The sequence below is a fragment of the Dipodomys merriami genome, unplaced genomic scaffold (assembly GCF_024711535.1).
Source record: "Dipodomys merriami isolate MVZ:Mamm:240054 unplaced genomic scaffold, mDipMer1.0.p SCAF_684, whole genome shotgun sequence".
Taxonomy (NCBI): domain Eukaryota; kingdom Metazoa; phylum Chordata; class Mammalia; order Rodentia; family Heteromyidae; genus Dipodomys; species Dipodomys merriami.
The window spans coordinates 896-18,512 of NW_027206273.1; the positions used below are offsets into that span (position 1 = coordinate 896).

The 17,617-nt window shown below is 39.0% G+C and overlaps 1 pseudogene; it reads left to right on the forward strand.

The window, feature by feature from the left end:
• Positions 1-15,487: 15,487 nt before the first annotated feature.
• Positions 15,488-17,006, forward strand: LOC138816103 (zinc finger protein 280D pseudogene; annotated as a pseudogene).
• The last annotated feature ends 611 nt before the right edge of the window (positions 17,007-17,617 follow it).

Here is a 17,617-nt window from a genome sequence, read left to right on the forward strand (position 1 = left end):
GCCTCCCTCAGCCGAGGAGACAATCAGACACAGCGAGGAGCCAAGTCAAGTAGCAAGAAAACTCATTCATTAACAGAGAGCAGCCCTTTTTAAAGCCAAAAAAAGCGGGTGGCATGGCAGGGGAGGAAGAGGAACCAATCACTGTCAAGGTCACACCCTATCATGCACTTCAGCTTTCACTGGCTGGTTAAGCACTGAAAGTAAGGTAAATTGTGCTCTGCCAACACAACTCCCTCTCAGCATCATCTTTGCTACCAAGGTGCTCTGCAGTAACTAACTACAGAAGGGGAAATTACAGTGAAGGGGACTACTGTATAATTGTTTTGTGAAGAGGAAAACGTATCTTATTAAAAGGTTATTTTCTGAAAAGAAAAACCATGCACAATTCTTTTGCCTTTTTCTGAAATTCTAAGACATTTCTCCCCTCCCAACTAACCATCTTCCCTCCTGGGTGCTGGAAAGGACAAGCACTCCCAAACTATCTTAGCTGTACCATCAAGTCTTTCCATGGCAACAATGTTTGATAAGAAATGTATTCATTACCTTTCTCAGGTAATTGTAACCTCTCTGTATGGTATTTTCACAATTAAAAAGAAAAAGCAGAAGTACAAACATGATTTATTCCTGAACAATCAAGCTTCCTGTAGACTGTTTCACTCTTCCTATTTTGCTCCCAGATGCCCAGGAGACCTTGGTTTGAAGACATATTCTGTATTGTCAGGTGTGTGAGATAAATGACTTCCTTAGAAGAAAATGTGAATTTGAAGATTGAAATTGAGAAGGGAAATCAAACTCTTCTATCCGAAGACATATTCTGTATTGTCAGGTGTGTGAGATAAATGACTTCCTTAGAAGAAAATGTGAATTTGAAGATTGAAATTGAGAAGGGAAATCAAACTCTTCTATCTTTTTACAAAGGACCAGAAAACAATGATAATGTGCTCACTTGCTGAGTAAGCAACTTTTGCCACCTGTGGTAATGAATTTCATTTTGATGCTGTTGTGAAATGTATCTGACATGTGTCCTGAACCCTAATTCTTTATTTTCTGAAAGCACCACCTACTCAGAAATTCTGATTTGTGCTGTGAATATTTATTTCCAGTAAAATGTAGTTGCTTGGATATTTTGATTTTGAGAAATCTTGGTTAGTTTGATATTATTCTCTCATTTAAATTATAAGCAAGTAAAAATCAATTGAACCTGATTAAATGAAGTACTTTCTTCCCATTTACTCTGGTACAGATTTCTCTGATTTAGGAAATCTACATTTTAAGTCATTCTGGATGCCTAACTAGGTCTGTGTATGTGGATGAGTCAATAAGAATTGCAGACTTTGCCACATTGATTTTGGAGCAAAACCTTATAGCTGGTAACTGGGCAATGATTCAAAAGACAGCTGAGTCTGAAGCCATGAGGACTCCTGCCTGCGTTCAGCTCCAAATCTCTTCTACCACACCCCTCACTTCCCAAGCAGTGGTTTCTTTTGCTATCCAAAAAGGTTTCTGGAGCTTCATCTTAAGCTGGCCTCCTAGTATGCCAACATGAAGGAGGTCAAAGCAAGCAAGGCAGATGTGGCAGAGGCATTTTTTTTCATCAGTTGTGGGGCCTGAACTCTGGGACTGGGCACTTTCCCTCAGCTCTTCAGCTCAAGTCTAAAACCGCTGATCTAAACAGCTGCATATATCAACTAGATTTAACAGACATCTATTGAATATTTCACCCAGCAGCATCAGAACACACGTTTTTCTCTGCAGCACATAGAACATTTTCCAAAATAGACCACATTTATGTCACACAGCAATCTTGTGCAAATTCAGAAACATTGAAGTTATACCATGCATTCGCTCACACCACAAGGGAATAAAATTAGAACTCAACACCAAAAACCACCAAAGAAAGTCCTGTAACACATGGAGGCTGAACAAGACACTGTTGAATCACCAATGGGTCAGGGAAGAGATTAGAATGGAAATTCAAATGTTCATGATATTCAACAAAAATGAGCACACAAATTACCAGCCCTTCTAGGACAAAGCAAAGGCAGTAGTTAGAGGCGAGTTTATAGCTTTGAGTTACTAATTGGAGATATCTAAAACCAACAATTTAATGAGACATCTGAACCTCCTTGAAAAAGAGCAGCAAGATAAACCCTAATCCAGGAGATGGAAATAAATAATTAAAATTAAATCAGAATTAAACTAATTAGAATGGAAGAAAACCATAGAAAGAACCAACAAAAGAAAGAGTTGGTTCTTCAACAAAATTAACAAAATTGACAGACCCTTAGCAAATCTTATCAAGAAAAGAAGAAAACTCACCCAAATAAATAAACTCAGAGATGAAAATGGAAACATCACCAGAGAAACATCCAAGATTCAGAACATTAAAAGAGAATACTTATCAAAAATATGCTAATAAGATTGAGAAATTGGCTGAAATGGACTTTTTAATAGCAAATATTGACATGCCAAAACTAAACCAAGATGGGTTAAAACATTTTAACAGGACCATATCAAACATTGAGATAGAAACAGCAATAAGAGAAGTCCAATCTAAGAAAAGCCCAGGACCAGAAAGATTTGCAGCAGAATTCTACAAGGCCTTTAAAGCAGACCTCACACCAGTAGCTCTTCAATGAAATTGAAAGGGAAAGTTCACTACTGAACTCATTCTATGAAGACATCATAACCCTTAACCCAAAACCAGTCAGGGACTCATCAAAAAAAGAGAACTATAGACTCTTTTCTTTGATGAACATCGATACTAAATTTTGGCCAATCAACTTCAACAATTCATGCAAAAAAAAATCAATCACCACGATCAAACAGTATTCATTTCCGAGATGCAAAGCTGGGTCAATATATGCAAATCAATTAATAAAATTCATCACATCAGCAAGACCAAGGATAAGAACCACATGTTTATCTCAATAGATGCAGAAAAGGCATTTGGCAAGATTCAACACCCATTGATAATGAAAACTCTGGAAAAACTAGGAATCCAGGGAACATTCCTCAATACAAAAAGGCTGTATATGACAATCCTACAGCCAACATTATACTTAATGATGAAAAGCTAAAGCCATTTCCTCTTAAATCAGGAACGAGACAAGGATGACCATTCTCACCATTCCTCTTCAATCTAGTATTAGAATGCCTATGTACAGCAATAAGACAAGATGCAAACATAAAATTGATCCAAATAGGGAAAGATGATGAAAAACTCTCCCTCTTTGCAGATGGCATGATCTTGTATTTCAAGAATCCCACTGACTCCACTCCCAAATTATTCAAGCTTATTCAGACTTGGACAAAGTAACAGGGTATAAAGTTAACCCTCAAAAATCAATGGATTTTCGGTATGCCAACAATGAGAAAAGTGTGGCTGAAATCAGGAAAGCAACTCCATTCCTAAGAGCTCCACAAAATTAAACTACCTAGGAATTAACTTAACCAAAGAAGTGAAGGACCTCTATGATGAAAACTTTAAAAACCTGAAAAAGAAAATCAAAATAGAACACACAAAGTGGCAAAAACTCCCATGCTCCTGCATTGGAAAGATCAACATCATGAAAATGGCAATACTTCCCAAGGCTATCTACAAATTCAATGCAATACCTATCAATAGCCCAAATTCATTCTTCAAGGAATAGAAGAGACAATCCAAAAATTCATATGGAACAATAAAAGACCAAGGATAGCATAAAAGATCATTAACAGAAAGAAAAGTGCTGGAGGAATATCAATACCAAATTTCAAACTCTACTACAACACCATTGTAATCAAAACAACTTGGTAATGGCACAAGAACAGACCTCAGGACCAATGGAATAGAATTGAACCTACAGATATATATCTATCTAATCTTCGATAAGGAAGCTAAATAATTAGAATGGAAGAAGGACAGCCTCTTCAGTAAATGGTGCTGGCAAAATTGGTTAATCACTTGTAGAAAACTAAAGCTAGACTCTTATAAATCACCCTGCACAAGAATCAACTCCAAATGGATGAAAGACCCCGGAGTCAAAGCAGACACTCTGGAAACATTACAGGTCTCCTTGGCACAGGCCAAAATTTTCTTAAATAGAGACCCAGAAACACAACAAATCAAAGAATATTTGGACAAATGGGATTGCATGAAATTGCAGAACTTCTGCAAGGCAAAGAACATAGCTATGAAGATCTATAGAAAGCCCACGGATTGGGAGATGATCTTCAGTAGCCATACAATGGACAAAGGTCTCATATCTAAAATATACCTGGAACTCAAAAAATTAAATCCCCCACCAACAAATCCTCAGAGAAACAACTGCCAAATAAATAAGTGGCCTAAAGACTTAAAGAGAAACTTCTCTAAAGAAGAAAGAAGGATGGCCAATAGACACATGAAGAAATGCTCAACCTCCCTAGCCATAAAAGAAATGCAAATCCATACAACATTGAGATACCACCTCAGCCCAGTTAGAATAGCTATAATCAAGAACTCTAATAACAACAGATACTGGAGGAGATGGGGTCAGAAGGGAATCTTACTGCATAGTTGGTGGGAGGTTCCTCCAAAAGACTCCAGATAGAGCTCCCCTATTTCCCAGCAATCCCACTATTGGGCATTTACCCAAATGATCACAAACAAGATCATACTAAAGCTACCAGCACAACTATTTTTATTGCAATATTATTTACCATAGGTAAGTTATGGAACCAACCCAAATGCCCCTCATTATATGAATGGATGTAGAAAATGTGGTATATATACCCAATGCAATTCTATGCCTCTATCAGAAATAATGTAATTGCCCCATTTGTTAGGAAATGGAAAGACTTGGAAAAAATTAAGTGAAGTAAGCCAGGCCCCAAAATATAGGTCCTATGATTTCCCTTATTTGCAATAACTAGTGTATTTTTGAGACAAGCAGAAAAGGTAAGATAAGTTCATGTTAGGTGAAATGAACCCCAAGATAAGTATTGAAATGTTTTTTTTTTCTTTCTTGCAATTGTTTCTAACATATTTATAAGATTATTTCTTTGTTGCTTTGTATGTCCCTCCCCCATGGTATAACCCCTGCTTCCATTTTATTTGATATTGGAATAATTTGTGAAGGGAATGGGCAAAACCAACCTTTAAATAGGGATACGTCGGACCCATTGCAACAATGAGCTATACAAGTCATTATGTCCAATAACGAACTTTACAACTTTTGCCAGGGGCAGGGTGTTGGGGGCTTGGAGAGAGGAGATCGGAAAGGATGAGAAGTGGAAACAGGAGGAGGCAACAACGCTTGATAAGAAATTTACTCATTACCTTACCCATGTAATTGTAACCCCTCTGTATGGCATTTTGCGAAAAAAAAATTTAAAAAACGTTTGGCAGAATAATGTCAAAAAGGTTTTGACAGAATAATCATTAGTGTATCACCTAGAATCTGGATATGGTTAGTAACTCTAGAGGATTTTCTCATACTTTCAGAATTTTTGTAAACATACATAATAAGTCAAATGAGGTGTTTTATACCTATAATCCTAGCTACTCTGAAAATGGAAATGTCGACAGTTGCAGTTCAAGGTCAAGCTACAAGAGACCTCCAGCTCAATCAATAAAAGCTGGGTGTGACAATGTGTGGCTGTCATCCTACATATGTTGGACTAAAACTAGGAAGTTCACTATCCAGGTAGCCTAGGAATAAACAAATACAAGATTCTATCTCAAACACACACAAAGCAAAAATTGCTGGATATGGCATGGTTCAAGTGATCAGATGCCTGCCTGGCAAATCCAAGGCTCTGAATTTGAATCCAAGTACTTACCTCAAAATATTAAAAATAAATAATATGAATTAATTCTCTAAATCACTTCTCAGTGCAATTATCTTATGTATACTTCAAATAATCTTTTAGTGATGGCAGAGAATTGATTAAACCAGATCAATATGATAGGTGAAATGAACCCAAGAATAAGTATTGAAATGTTTTATTTTCTTGCTTACAATTGTTTCTAACATATTTATAAGATTATTTCTTTGTACTGGGAATGCCTAGTTTCTTCATGGCTCACAGGCTGGTGTGCTCATGTGGACCCATTCACCAATTATGCCTGCTATGCCCCGAGTTCAGATCCCAGCCCTGCCAAAAGATTCATCTTGATGTCAGAAGCAAATCGTTGCCCTGTCTTCCTTTCCTGTGCAACTGCTTGGTGTCAGTTAGGATGGAGAATGCATGGGCCACCCTGTGGTCATGGGAATAAGTTGTTATACATGTCAGCCGAGTTATACATGTCATCATACACTCAAGAAAATACACAATACATCCATGAATAGCATACAAAATAAAGACCACAACTACACTTAATATACGATGCAGTCCACACACGGATGTGAATATATATCCCATGTTTCAATGATGCATTGAGGACTATTTTGGCCTCCCTGGGGCTCAATTTCAGTTCCTGGGAACAGCCCAGCTCCTTACTAGCTCACAGTCTGGTGTGATCACTTGGACCCAATGGGCAGTTGGGCTTCCTAGGACTCGAGTTCAAATCCCAGCACTGCCCAAATTCACCCTGATGTGAGAAGCCAGTCATTGCACTTGTTTTCATGTGCTGTGCAAATTCTGGGTCTCAGCTAGGATAGAGAAGGTATAGGCAACTCTACATTCATGGGAATAGGTTGTCATCCAGTTCACCACAGTTATATCTGTCAACCTATACTTAAGAAAATATACAATACATCAATGTCTAAGACACAAAATAAAGAGAATGAGTACACCAAATGCAAGATGTCGCCCTCTCATGTTTGGAAATATAGATCCTTTGTTTAATTATGAATTTATGACTATATTGGCCCCCACCAGGACTACATCACAGGTCCCAGGAATGGCCTACCTCCTTAGTGGTTCACAGGCTGGTGTGCTCACCATGACCCATTCACCAGTTGGGCCTGCTAGGCCTTGAATTCAAATTCCAGCATTGCCAAAAGATTCATTCTAATGTGAAAAGCCTAAGGTTGCTCATGTTTTCCTGTTCTGTGAATGTCTTGACTCTCATTGAGGATGGAAAATGCTATATAAGCAAATCAGTAGCCATTGGAATAGGTTGTCATCCATGTAAACACAGTTATATCTGTCACCATATTCAATAAAATGCACAATACATCCATGAATAAGATAAATAAAAAATGAATAAAAAGTGTAACTACAGTGAATGCAAGATGCATACCACACCTGTAGGTAAAGAGAGATCCTATGTTTAAAAAAGGTGGGCTTGCTATTTTGTCCAGTGCTGGGGCTTCAAATCAGGCCCTAAACCAGGCCTGACATTCTAGTCTTCAAGGATGGTGATCTTCCCCTTCCCGCTCAGTGCAACAGAGCTATCCAAACCTGAATTCATATCCCAGCGCTCACAAATGATCCATCCTGATGTCAGAAGCCACTTGTTGCACACCTTTTCCTCTCCTGTGAAAGTCCTGAGTCTCAACCAAGAAGAGGAATTCATAAGCAACCCTATAACCATAGGAACAGGTTGTCATCCATGTCAGCAAAGTTATACCTGTCACCATATTTAGTAAAATACAGAATACCTCCATGAATAGAGATAAAATAAGAAGAAGTTCACCGAACACAAGATGCTGAACAAACATGTATGTCAATATAGATCGTATGTTTAAATTATGAATTCATGACTATAGTGGATCACCCTGGCAATCAATGTCAGATCCTGGGAATGGCCTAGCTCGTTAGTTGCTCACAGGTTAGTGTGTTCACCTTGACTTATTGGCCACTTGGTCCTACTAGGACCTGAGTTAAGATCTCAGCACTACCAACAAGTGGATCATGGAGTAAGAATCCAAGTGTGAAACTTATTTTCCTTTTCTCTGAATATCCTGGGTGATCCTGAGAATCCTGGCATGATGGACAACATTTCTATAAATCTAGATGCTCTGTGATAGGATGTCATCAATGTAATAAATTTAAGGTGTTTCATCTTAGTACAATCAATGGTAAATAAATGAATAAAATAAAAAATACAAGAACAACCACACCAAACATGTATGGACTGAACATCTATAGGTAAGTATAAATCCTATCTTTACAATGTATATAAATAGTATGTTTCCAGAGCTAGGGCTTGAATACAGGACTAGTGAACAGGCCTAACTTTCTTATCTTCAAATATGGTGATCTTCCCCTTCATGCACATTGCTCCAGATTTACCCAGATCCTGAGTTCAAATCCAAAGCCTGGAAGAATAAACAGCGTGAATTGCAAGCCAGGGAGCTAAATTTTTTTATTTTACTTTTCTCAATATGGCTGCTGATCTCAGGTCGTGGCAACTCTGCCTCAGCTTTGATCACCCTAGTCTGGGTTGCAGCCACTAGATCTACAGCTCCACCTGGGAACCTAGACCCTCAGGCCTTGCAAGGAAAGCAATGCACAGAAAAAATATGGCCATTTTATGTTTTCTTCCTTTGCATGGTGACCCTCATGGGTCTGAATGACACTGTTGCAAAGGGTACTTCATCTTGCATTGCTGAAGGCTGCCAGACTATCAGGGATGCCATAGGCCCACGTGGCAACATAGGCTCTGATTTCGAATCCCTGTCCTGACACCAACCAATGGCAGGAGCTACTAAGAAAATGGTTCCCATCCATAGGATTAACAATGGAATGTTGTCAATGTCACGGTTGAATGAATTGATCATGAATGATTCTCCTATAAAATTAGACAGCATCATTTCAGGAGGTTGATGCATTTTATTTAATATTTATGAAGCATTGAAAGAATATTATTACGTAAAGGAAGCAATAATTTCAGGACACTGATTTCATTAATAGTTTAAGGATGAAAACAATTAATTACATTACATTAATTACATGGAGGCATAATTAATACCCAGGGATTGGAAGGAATGTAGTCTATATAACTGAATACTGTATAGACTTCTCTGACACTCTATAAAGATATATATTTATTAGCGTACTGCCATCTGCATGTCAATCTTCTCTTATTTTGGTCACCCCTGGGGCATGATCTGAAGTCCTGGGAACAACCTGTCAGCTCAATTTGCCCCAGGATGGCATGCTAACACTCACACATTCATGAATTGGGCCTTGTAGGCTTGGAGGTCTTGAGTTCAGATGCCAGCACTCCCAAAAATGAATCATGTAGTAAGAAGATGATGTGACAAGTTTTCCTGTTCTGTGAAAGTCCTGGGTGTCAGGTATGAAATGGAATACATATGCAGACCTATATCCTGTGTAATCAATGTGATCAATGTTTTATGTTCCATAATAGTCAATAAAATAAATGGTCAATACATGAATTAAACAACAAAATAAAATAAATACACTGAATGCAATATGGAGTCAACATATGTATATAAATATAAATCATATATGTAAATTGTACATGAATAGATAGGATGTTTTCTAGTGTTGGAGATCTATTTTAGGCATAAGGAACAGACCTGAATTTCTTGACTTTAAGTAGGCCAGCTTCCCATTCCCACACAGTGCAACAGAGTTACCAAGACATTGAGTTTCAATCCCAGTCCTGGCAGAAAAATGGTACCTTTGCAGTATGTGAGGCCCAATTCTTAAGCATTTCATTATGCCTCCATTTTATGAATGTGATTGTTTAACTGCTTAATAAAGAATTAACAAAAATCGATCAATATCCTATAATATAATTGCGTATAATTTTATCCTAGAATCATTCAAGAACTGCCCAACATGACATATATCACATTCCATTGGTATTCCTATGGATAGAAATGAGTTCCTTAGGATCTCCAGCCATTTGGAGGTGGCAGGACCAGGATTCCAACTGTGAGCTCCAGCTCCCACCACTTCAACCTGGGGATAGGGTACTCACCGGGCTGTCCAAGAATATCAGCAAGACCAATGATTAGACAGGCACCAGTGGCTCTCAGCAGTCCTCCTTGATACTTACAAGGCTGTGATGGGAGGATCATGGTCAAAGTCATCCTAGTCAGGAAAGTCCTTGAGACCTCTGTCCAACTTCAGTGCCAACAAAGCCAGAAGCCCAGGGCTCCAGTGTGGAGGGCGAGCCTTGAGCAAAACAGTGTACAGACTGTGCCCAGATCCTGAGTTCAAGGTCCGGGTCTGGCAACAAACAGACATACAGAACAATCTGTGCAGCCATCCAGCTAAAGCAGGTCACCATCTCATCTCCAACTGAATTAGACATTGTTCCTTGGGAAAAGATCTGGGGGAGCTGCTATCTTCTTGACTCCGCCCATGCTGCTCGCATCACAGAATTCTGGCCACACCCCCATTCTTTCATGGTTATTTCTGACCAATGGGATACAAGAATGGTGATCACGCCCACATTCCATGCTGCCTAGTAGCACCTGGGATTCCCTCTGTTAGTTTACAACACTACCAGCAGTTGAGGAAAGTAGAGGTGGCTGAGTGGTGAGGAAGAGACTCAAGCAACTTTGGACTATAGTAGGAAATTGAGATGCCTGCCCGCACCCTCGCTCCCTCCTCAACTTTCCAAGTTGCAGGATTTCAAACCTCAGGCAATGGTGCACTGCCAGCCTGCCTAAAGCCCTTACCTGGTCCCTGGTCTTGGTTCTCTGCTCTTGGCCCATGTGTTTGCAATGCCGCTGCCATTGCTGCTTGCCCCACCTGGAGCAGCCCCCAGCAGCTTTTCTCAGCAGCACAGGTGAGTGGCTGCCCCCAAATCACCACTACCTGGGCTCAGACACCCCTCTGGGGGCACCATGATCCCATGCTTGTTTCCTCATCCTGGCTCTGCGGAGCCACCTTTCTGTCTTGGGCATTTCTGAAATAGAAACTCAATATATGCTTTATTTGGACTGGATCGAGGTCCTCCTATCTGGGACAGGTATGCTCCACCAGGCCTGGTCCTCTGTAGTTGGGATAGTAAACATGTAGCCCCATACTCAGTCATCGATTTAGATGGATTATCCCAAACTTTTAGTCCACAGCAGCCGATTCTTGACCACAGGTGAAGCTCTGGGTAGGGCCACAACCATCAGACCTCATTTTCCTCACAGGACAGTTTTGAGGAAAAAAGGGATTTATAGAGAGGGAATCTCTGGAGCATGGCTTGGCATGGTGGGAGTGGCATTCAGAGAAGGTTCTCTGCAATTCTGTGAGCAAATGACAGGAAGATACCCACAAAGAGCACAGGTGGGGCCAGTTATTAATCATGCAACAGCTGAGGATTTTGAAAAAAAAACATGGCTCTTTTAAATCATTACCCTATACCCATGAGGAAGGGGATCCTTCACTGTGTTGAACTTTGCATCTGGGGAAACCGAAGCACAGAGAAGTCAGGTGACCTCCTTATGATTTCAACTTCACAGGACGCTCGGCCTGACTTCACTACCATGCTCCCTAGGACAATGGGTGCTATTCAATACCACTTCTTGTAGTAGGAAGTCTACTTCTTGTCAGTTGTGGGGTTTGAACCCTAGGCATGGGCACTGATCTTGAGCTCCTCAGCAAAAGGCTAGTGCTCTATCACTTGAGCCCACAGCACCACTTCTGGTTTTCTGGTGGTTCTTTGGAAATAAAAGTCTCAAAGACGTTCCTGCGGGGGCTGGCTATGAACCATGATCCTCATATGTCAACATCCAGTGTAGTTAGGATTAGAGTTCTGAGCCACCGACACAACTTAATTTTAATTCTGACTTCTCTCTCTCTCTCTTTTACAAAAACTGGTTGAATAGGTGCTGGAGGAGGCGGTCCAGCATCCCCATGTGGCTGGAATCCAAGGTGACCCTCTCATTATGGAGGTGAGCTGTGGGTCAGGAGCTGTCCCGCTCAGCCTGTTGAAACAGCTCCCTGAGGTAAGCCCCACTATTCCCTAGCTAGACCATGAAATTCATTGTCCATCCAGCCTTACTGGACTTATTGAATTGTATTGTTTTCTACATCATTTTCTATCACCTGACCAAACTTATGATACAGAGTTACGGAGTGAAAATGTAATGCCTTCTTAAGAAAGTCATTTAGGGCTCTGGGAATGTGGCTTCATGGTATGGTGATTGCCTAGCATGCATGAAACCCTGGGTTCAATTCCACAGTAACACAGAAAAAAGAAAAACACTAGAAGGAATGCTGTGCCTCAAGTGGAAGAGTGCTAGCCTTGAGAAAAAAAAAGCTCAGGAATAATTCCCTACCCCTGAGTTTAAGCCCCAGGACCGGCAAAACAATAAGTAAATGGAAAATAAAGAACCCATACTTGAAATATATAATTGTTACTTCCATACTGACACCTGATAATAGCCTCTAATTCATGTATTTTACTTAGGATACTGTGTTGAAAAAAGTTTTGTTCATTAAGTCACAGCAATTAATGCCAGGAATGTGCTTAGATGTCAGCTGAAGATTAATTCTGGAAATTCAAGGATACAAGGATTTTGGATCATCACTGCTAATCACAAAGTGAAAAGTAGTCTAAGTGTGATTTTGAAATCTTTTTGATCAGTTTTGGCATCAAAAATGCAGAAGGTAATTAATAGTTGTGACAGAAAATAAGGAGTAACTCCAGATGTAAGGAAAAAATGATAGTAAATAAGGTATACCAGAAACTGGTCTAGAGAACCATTTTTGGTTATTGACGAACTAGTTGTCAACTAGGCTTTTGCTCATTGCCTTTATCATTCTAAATCTCTTAGGCTAGTTCTTATTCTCTGCGTGATAAATGTTTCTCCTTTTTTTTTTTACTTCTGTGCCTTTTTTCCTCTTTTTTCTTTTTTAATTTTTTTTATTTTTTTTAATTTTAATTTTAATTTTTTGTGAACATACTGTACAGAAGGGTTACAATTACTGGACAAGATAATGAGTACATTTATCAATCATTGCAGCCTCCTCCATTGTTGACCTTTCACATCCCTTCCCATCCTCTCCCCAACCCTGAACCCGAACTCCTCCACTCTGCACCAAAGTTGTAAAGTTCGTTTTTGTCATGAAAACTTGTACTTCTCATAGTTGCATCGGGTCCAGCTGTATCCTTAAATGACTTGTTTTTCCACATCTCCTCCACAAATTATAACGACATCAAATATAATGAAAGCAGTGGTTGTACTGTGGGGGAGGGACATACAAAGCAGCAAAGATAAACTTATAAGTGAGTTAGAAACAAATGCATGAAAAAAACATTTAAATACATATCAAGGGTTCATTTTCCTAAGATCACATTATCTGACCTTTACTGCTTGACTCATACATATATTAGATATTGCAAATAAGGGAAATCATGGGACCTATGTTTCTTTGGGCTTGGCTTACTTCACTTAATACAATTTTTTCCAAGCCTTTCCATTTCCTAACAAATGGGACAATGTCATTCTTTCTGATGGAGGAATAGAATTCCATTGTGTATATATACCACATTTTCTTGATCCATTCATCTACTGAGGGGCATCTGGGTTGGTTCCATATCTTAGCTATAGTAAATAATGCTACAATAAACATAGTTGTACTGTTAGCTTTAGTGTGGACTTGTTTGTGAACATTTGGGTAAATGCCCAAAAGTGGGATTGCTGGGTCATAGCAGAGCTCTATGTGAAGTCTTCAGGAACCTCCATACTGCTTTACAAAGAGGTTGAACAAGTTTACACTCCCACCAACAATGAAGTAAGGTTCCCTTCTGTCCACATCCCCTCCAGCATCTGTTGTTGTTGGAGTTCTTGATTATAGCCATTCTAACTGGTGTGAGGTGGTATCTCAATGTTGTTTTGATTTGCATTTCTTTTATGGCTAGGGAGGTTGAGCATTTCCTCATGTGCCTATTGGCCATCCTTCTTTCTTCTTCAGAGAAATTTCTTTTTAAATCTTTAGGCCACTTATTTATTGGGCAGTTGTTTCTTTGAGGATATGTTGTTGGGGGATTTAACTTTTTGAGTTCCAAGTATATTTGAGATATGAGACCCTTGTCCATTGTATGGCTAGTGAAGATCTTCTCACAATCCATGGGCTTTATATTGATCTTGCTAGCTAGGTCCTTTGCGAGGCAGAAGCTCTGCAACTTCCTGCAATCACATTTGTCCAACCTTTCTTTGATTTGTTGTGTTTCCTGGTCTCTATTAAGAAAATTTCGGCCTGAGCCAAGGAGGCCTAGGATTTCTCCTATTCCATCCTGTAATGTTTTCAGAGTGTCTGCATTGACTCGGAGTTCTTTGATCCATTTGGAGTTTATTCTGGTGTAGGGTGTTATATAAGGATCTAGTTTTAATTTTCTACAAGTAGTTAACCAATTTTGCCAGCACCATTTACGGAAGAGACTGTCTTTCTTCAATCCTATTATTTTAGCACCCTTATCGAAGATTAATTGGGTATAGGTCTATAGGTTCATTTCTGGGTTTTCAATTCTATTCCATTGGTCCTGAGGTCTGTTCTTATGCCAGTAACAAGCTCTTTTGGTTACTATGGCTTTATAGTAAAGTTTGAAATTTGGTATTGTTATTCCACCAGCAGTGTTCTTTCCGTTGAGGAGTGTTTTTGCTATTTGTGGTCTTTTATTGTTCCATATGAATTTTTGGATTGCCTCTTTTATTTCCTTGAAGAATGAGGTTGGAATTTTGATCGGTATCGCATTGAATTTGTAGATACCCTTGGGAAGTATTGCCATTTTCATGATGTTAATCTTTCCAATCCAGGATCATGGGAGGTTTTGCCATTTTCTAAGTTCTGTTTTGATTTCCTTCTTCAAGATTTTAAAGTTTTCATCATAGAGTTCCTTAACTTCTTTGGTTAAGTTAATTCCTAGGTATTTTATTTTTTGAGGTGCTATTACAAATGGAGTTACTTTCCTAATTTCATCCACACTTTTCTCATTGTTGGCATACAGAAAAGACATTGATTTTTGGGGGTTAAATTTATGCCCTACTATCTTGCCAAAGTTTTGAATCAGCTTGAGTAATTTGGGAGTGGAGTCCATGGGATTCTTTAAATACAAGATCATGTCATCTGCAAAGAGCGAGAGTTTTATTTCTTCTTTCACTATTTGGATCCCCTTTATGTTTTTGATCTTGTCTTATTGCTGTAGCTAGGCATTCTAATACTAGATTGAAGAGAATTGGAGAGAGTGGACATCCTTGTCTTGTTCCTGAGTTAAGAGGAAATGGGTTTAGTTTTTGACCATTAAGTGTAATGCTGGCTGTAGGTTTGTCATACAGAGCCTTTATTATATTGAGTAATGTTCCATGGATTCCTAATTTTTCCAAAACCTTCATCATAATCGGGTGTTGGGGCGCGCGCGCGGGGCCGCGCCAGCTTCCCTCCCCCCCACTTCCTCCCATGTCTCCCTTCCCCCTCTCCCACTTCCCATGGGTCAGGCTGCTGGCTCCACAATGGGAGCCGCCGCCGCCCCCACTGCTGCCGCTGCCGCTTGATAGTTTTTCGCGCTCCTCCTTTTTCTCCTCCTCCTCCGCCTATTCCTCTTTCTCCTCCTCTTTTAGGGCTCCAGTCAGGCCGAGCTGGCTCCGCTCACGAAAATTCAGACATGGCAGAACTTTTTATGGAATGTGAAGAAGAGCTAGAGCCATGGCAGAAGAAAATAAAAGAAGTTGAGGAGGATGACAATGATGAACCAATCTTTGTTGGAGAGATAGCAAGTTCAAAACCAGCAATTTCAAATATTTTGAACAGAGTTAAACCAGCTCATATTCAAGGGGAATAAAGAATGGTGTGCTCAGTCGAGGTATTTCTGCTGCATTCAAGTCTACAAGTCAACACAATACGAACCCATCAAATCCAGTTGCTGCCTCGCCAGTAAATTTTCATCCTGAATCTAGATCTTCAGATAGTTCTGTTATTGTACAGCCTTTTTCTAAACCTGGCTATTTAACAAAGTCATCCCGAGTTGTATCTAGTAATTCTTCTGAGTTACTGTTTGACTTGACCCAGAATACAGAATTACCACAGTACCAAGGGATACCAACAATTTCTGGAGCAGGTCTGAATGAAAATTTGTTTTTATCAAAACGTCCTTCTGCTTCTGAACAGTGTAAATCCAAAAAATCCCAAGCCTGGTGAAAGTGTTTCTGTAACAGATTTCTCAGCTGTATTCCCTGTAGTTAAAACTCCTTCACTGATTTCTCCCCAAGCTATGCCATCAAAAGGTGAAAATACTTCATCAAATTAATCTAAAGATGGAACGCCTTTTCCACGAGCTTGTCCAAAGTGCAATATTGATTTCAATCTTCTGGATCCTATGAAAAATCACATGCAGTATTGTTGTCCAGACATGATAAATGACTTTTTGGGACCAGATAAAACAGAAAACTCAAATACAGCAAATAAAGCTATGACTGCTGATTCAGAGAAAGGAAAATTGATCATGTTAGTTCATGACTTTTATTATGGAAAACATGAAGGAGATATCCAGGAAGAACAGAAGACTCATACAACCTTTAAATGCTTCAGTTGCTTGAAAGTTCTCAAAAATAATATTAGGTTTATGAACCACATGAAACACCACTTGGAACTTGAGAAGCAGAGCAGTGAGAGCTGGGAAAACCACACCACCTGCAAGCACTGCTACCGGCAATTTCCCACACCCTTCCAGCTGCAGTGCCACATCGAGAGTACACACACTCCTCACGACTTTTCTACCATTTGTAAAATCTGTGAATTATCATTTGAAACAGAACATGTTCTTTTACAACATATGAAGGACAATCATAAACCGGGTGAGATGCCATATATCTGCCAGGTTTGCAATTATAGATCATCATCATTTTCTGATGTAGAAACTCATTTTCGAACATCTCATGAAAACACTAAGAATTTACTTTGTCCATTTTGCCTCAAAGTTATCAAAATTGCAACACCCTATAAGCATCATTATATGAAGCATCAGAAAAAAGGAACACATCGTTGTAAAAAATGCAGACTGCAATTTTTGACCTGCAAGGAGAAAACACTTCCTACTTGATGCTATTACATTTTTTAAATAAATAAGCATTCTCTACGTGATCACTTGAGGGGTTAACTCTTTCTATAAATGTGTTTAATCACTCGAGTACTGTATTAAACATCCATAATCATTATCAGGAACTTGTGATTGAGATGAGAAAGAAATATCTAGATTTCTCGCTTCTCTTTTCCTCTTCTCCTTTTTCTAGTGAGAATTCTCAGCCTTTCTCCAAATTCTCCTATTAATAAAGAAAGAATGACACATTGTGGATATCAAGCAAAAGGCTCCAAAGCCTGAGTTTTATTGTTTCAGAAATAGATGAAATAAATCAGAGTGGCCCAAGGAAGAAGAAAAGCAAGATGTTTCCCTTTCTGGCTTCAACAATAGAGACTGAACACGACTCTAAACATCTAATAAACAATTTTCCTTAGCTAATTTTTAAAAAATATTGTTTTTTAATAAATAATAATTTTAATAATTAAAAAATTTAAAATATGTAGTAATTTGCTGTTTGCTTTTAGTAGGCATGAAATAAGACTGCATTAACATTGTGTGAGTTGAGAGGCTAAATTTTATCAGAATCCAAACAAAATGAAAAATATATGATTTTAAGAAAATAGCTTTTAGGTAAATTTTCAACATGACATACACACAGGGACATCTTTTTTCTTCTTTTCCTCTCCACACTTGAATAAGCAGTTCATGTAA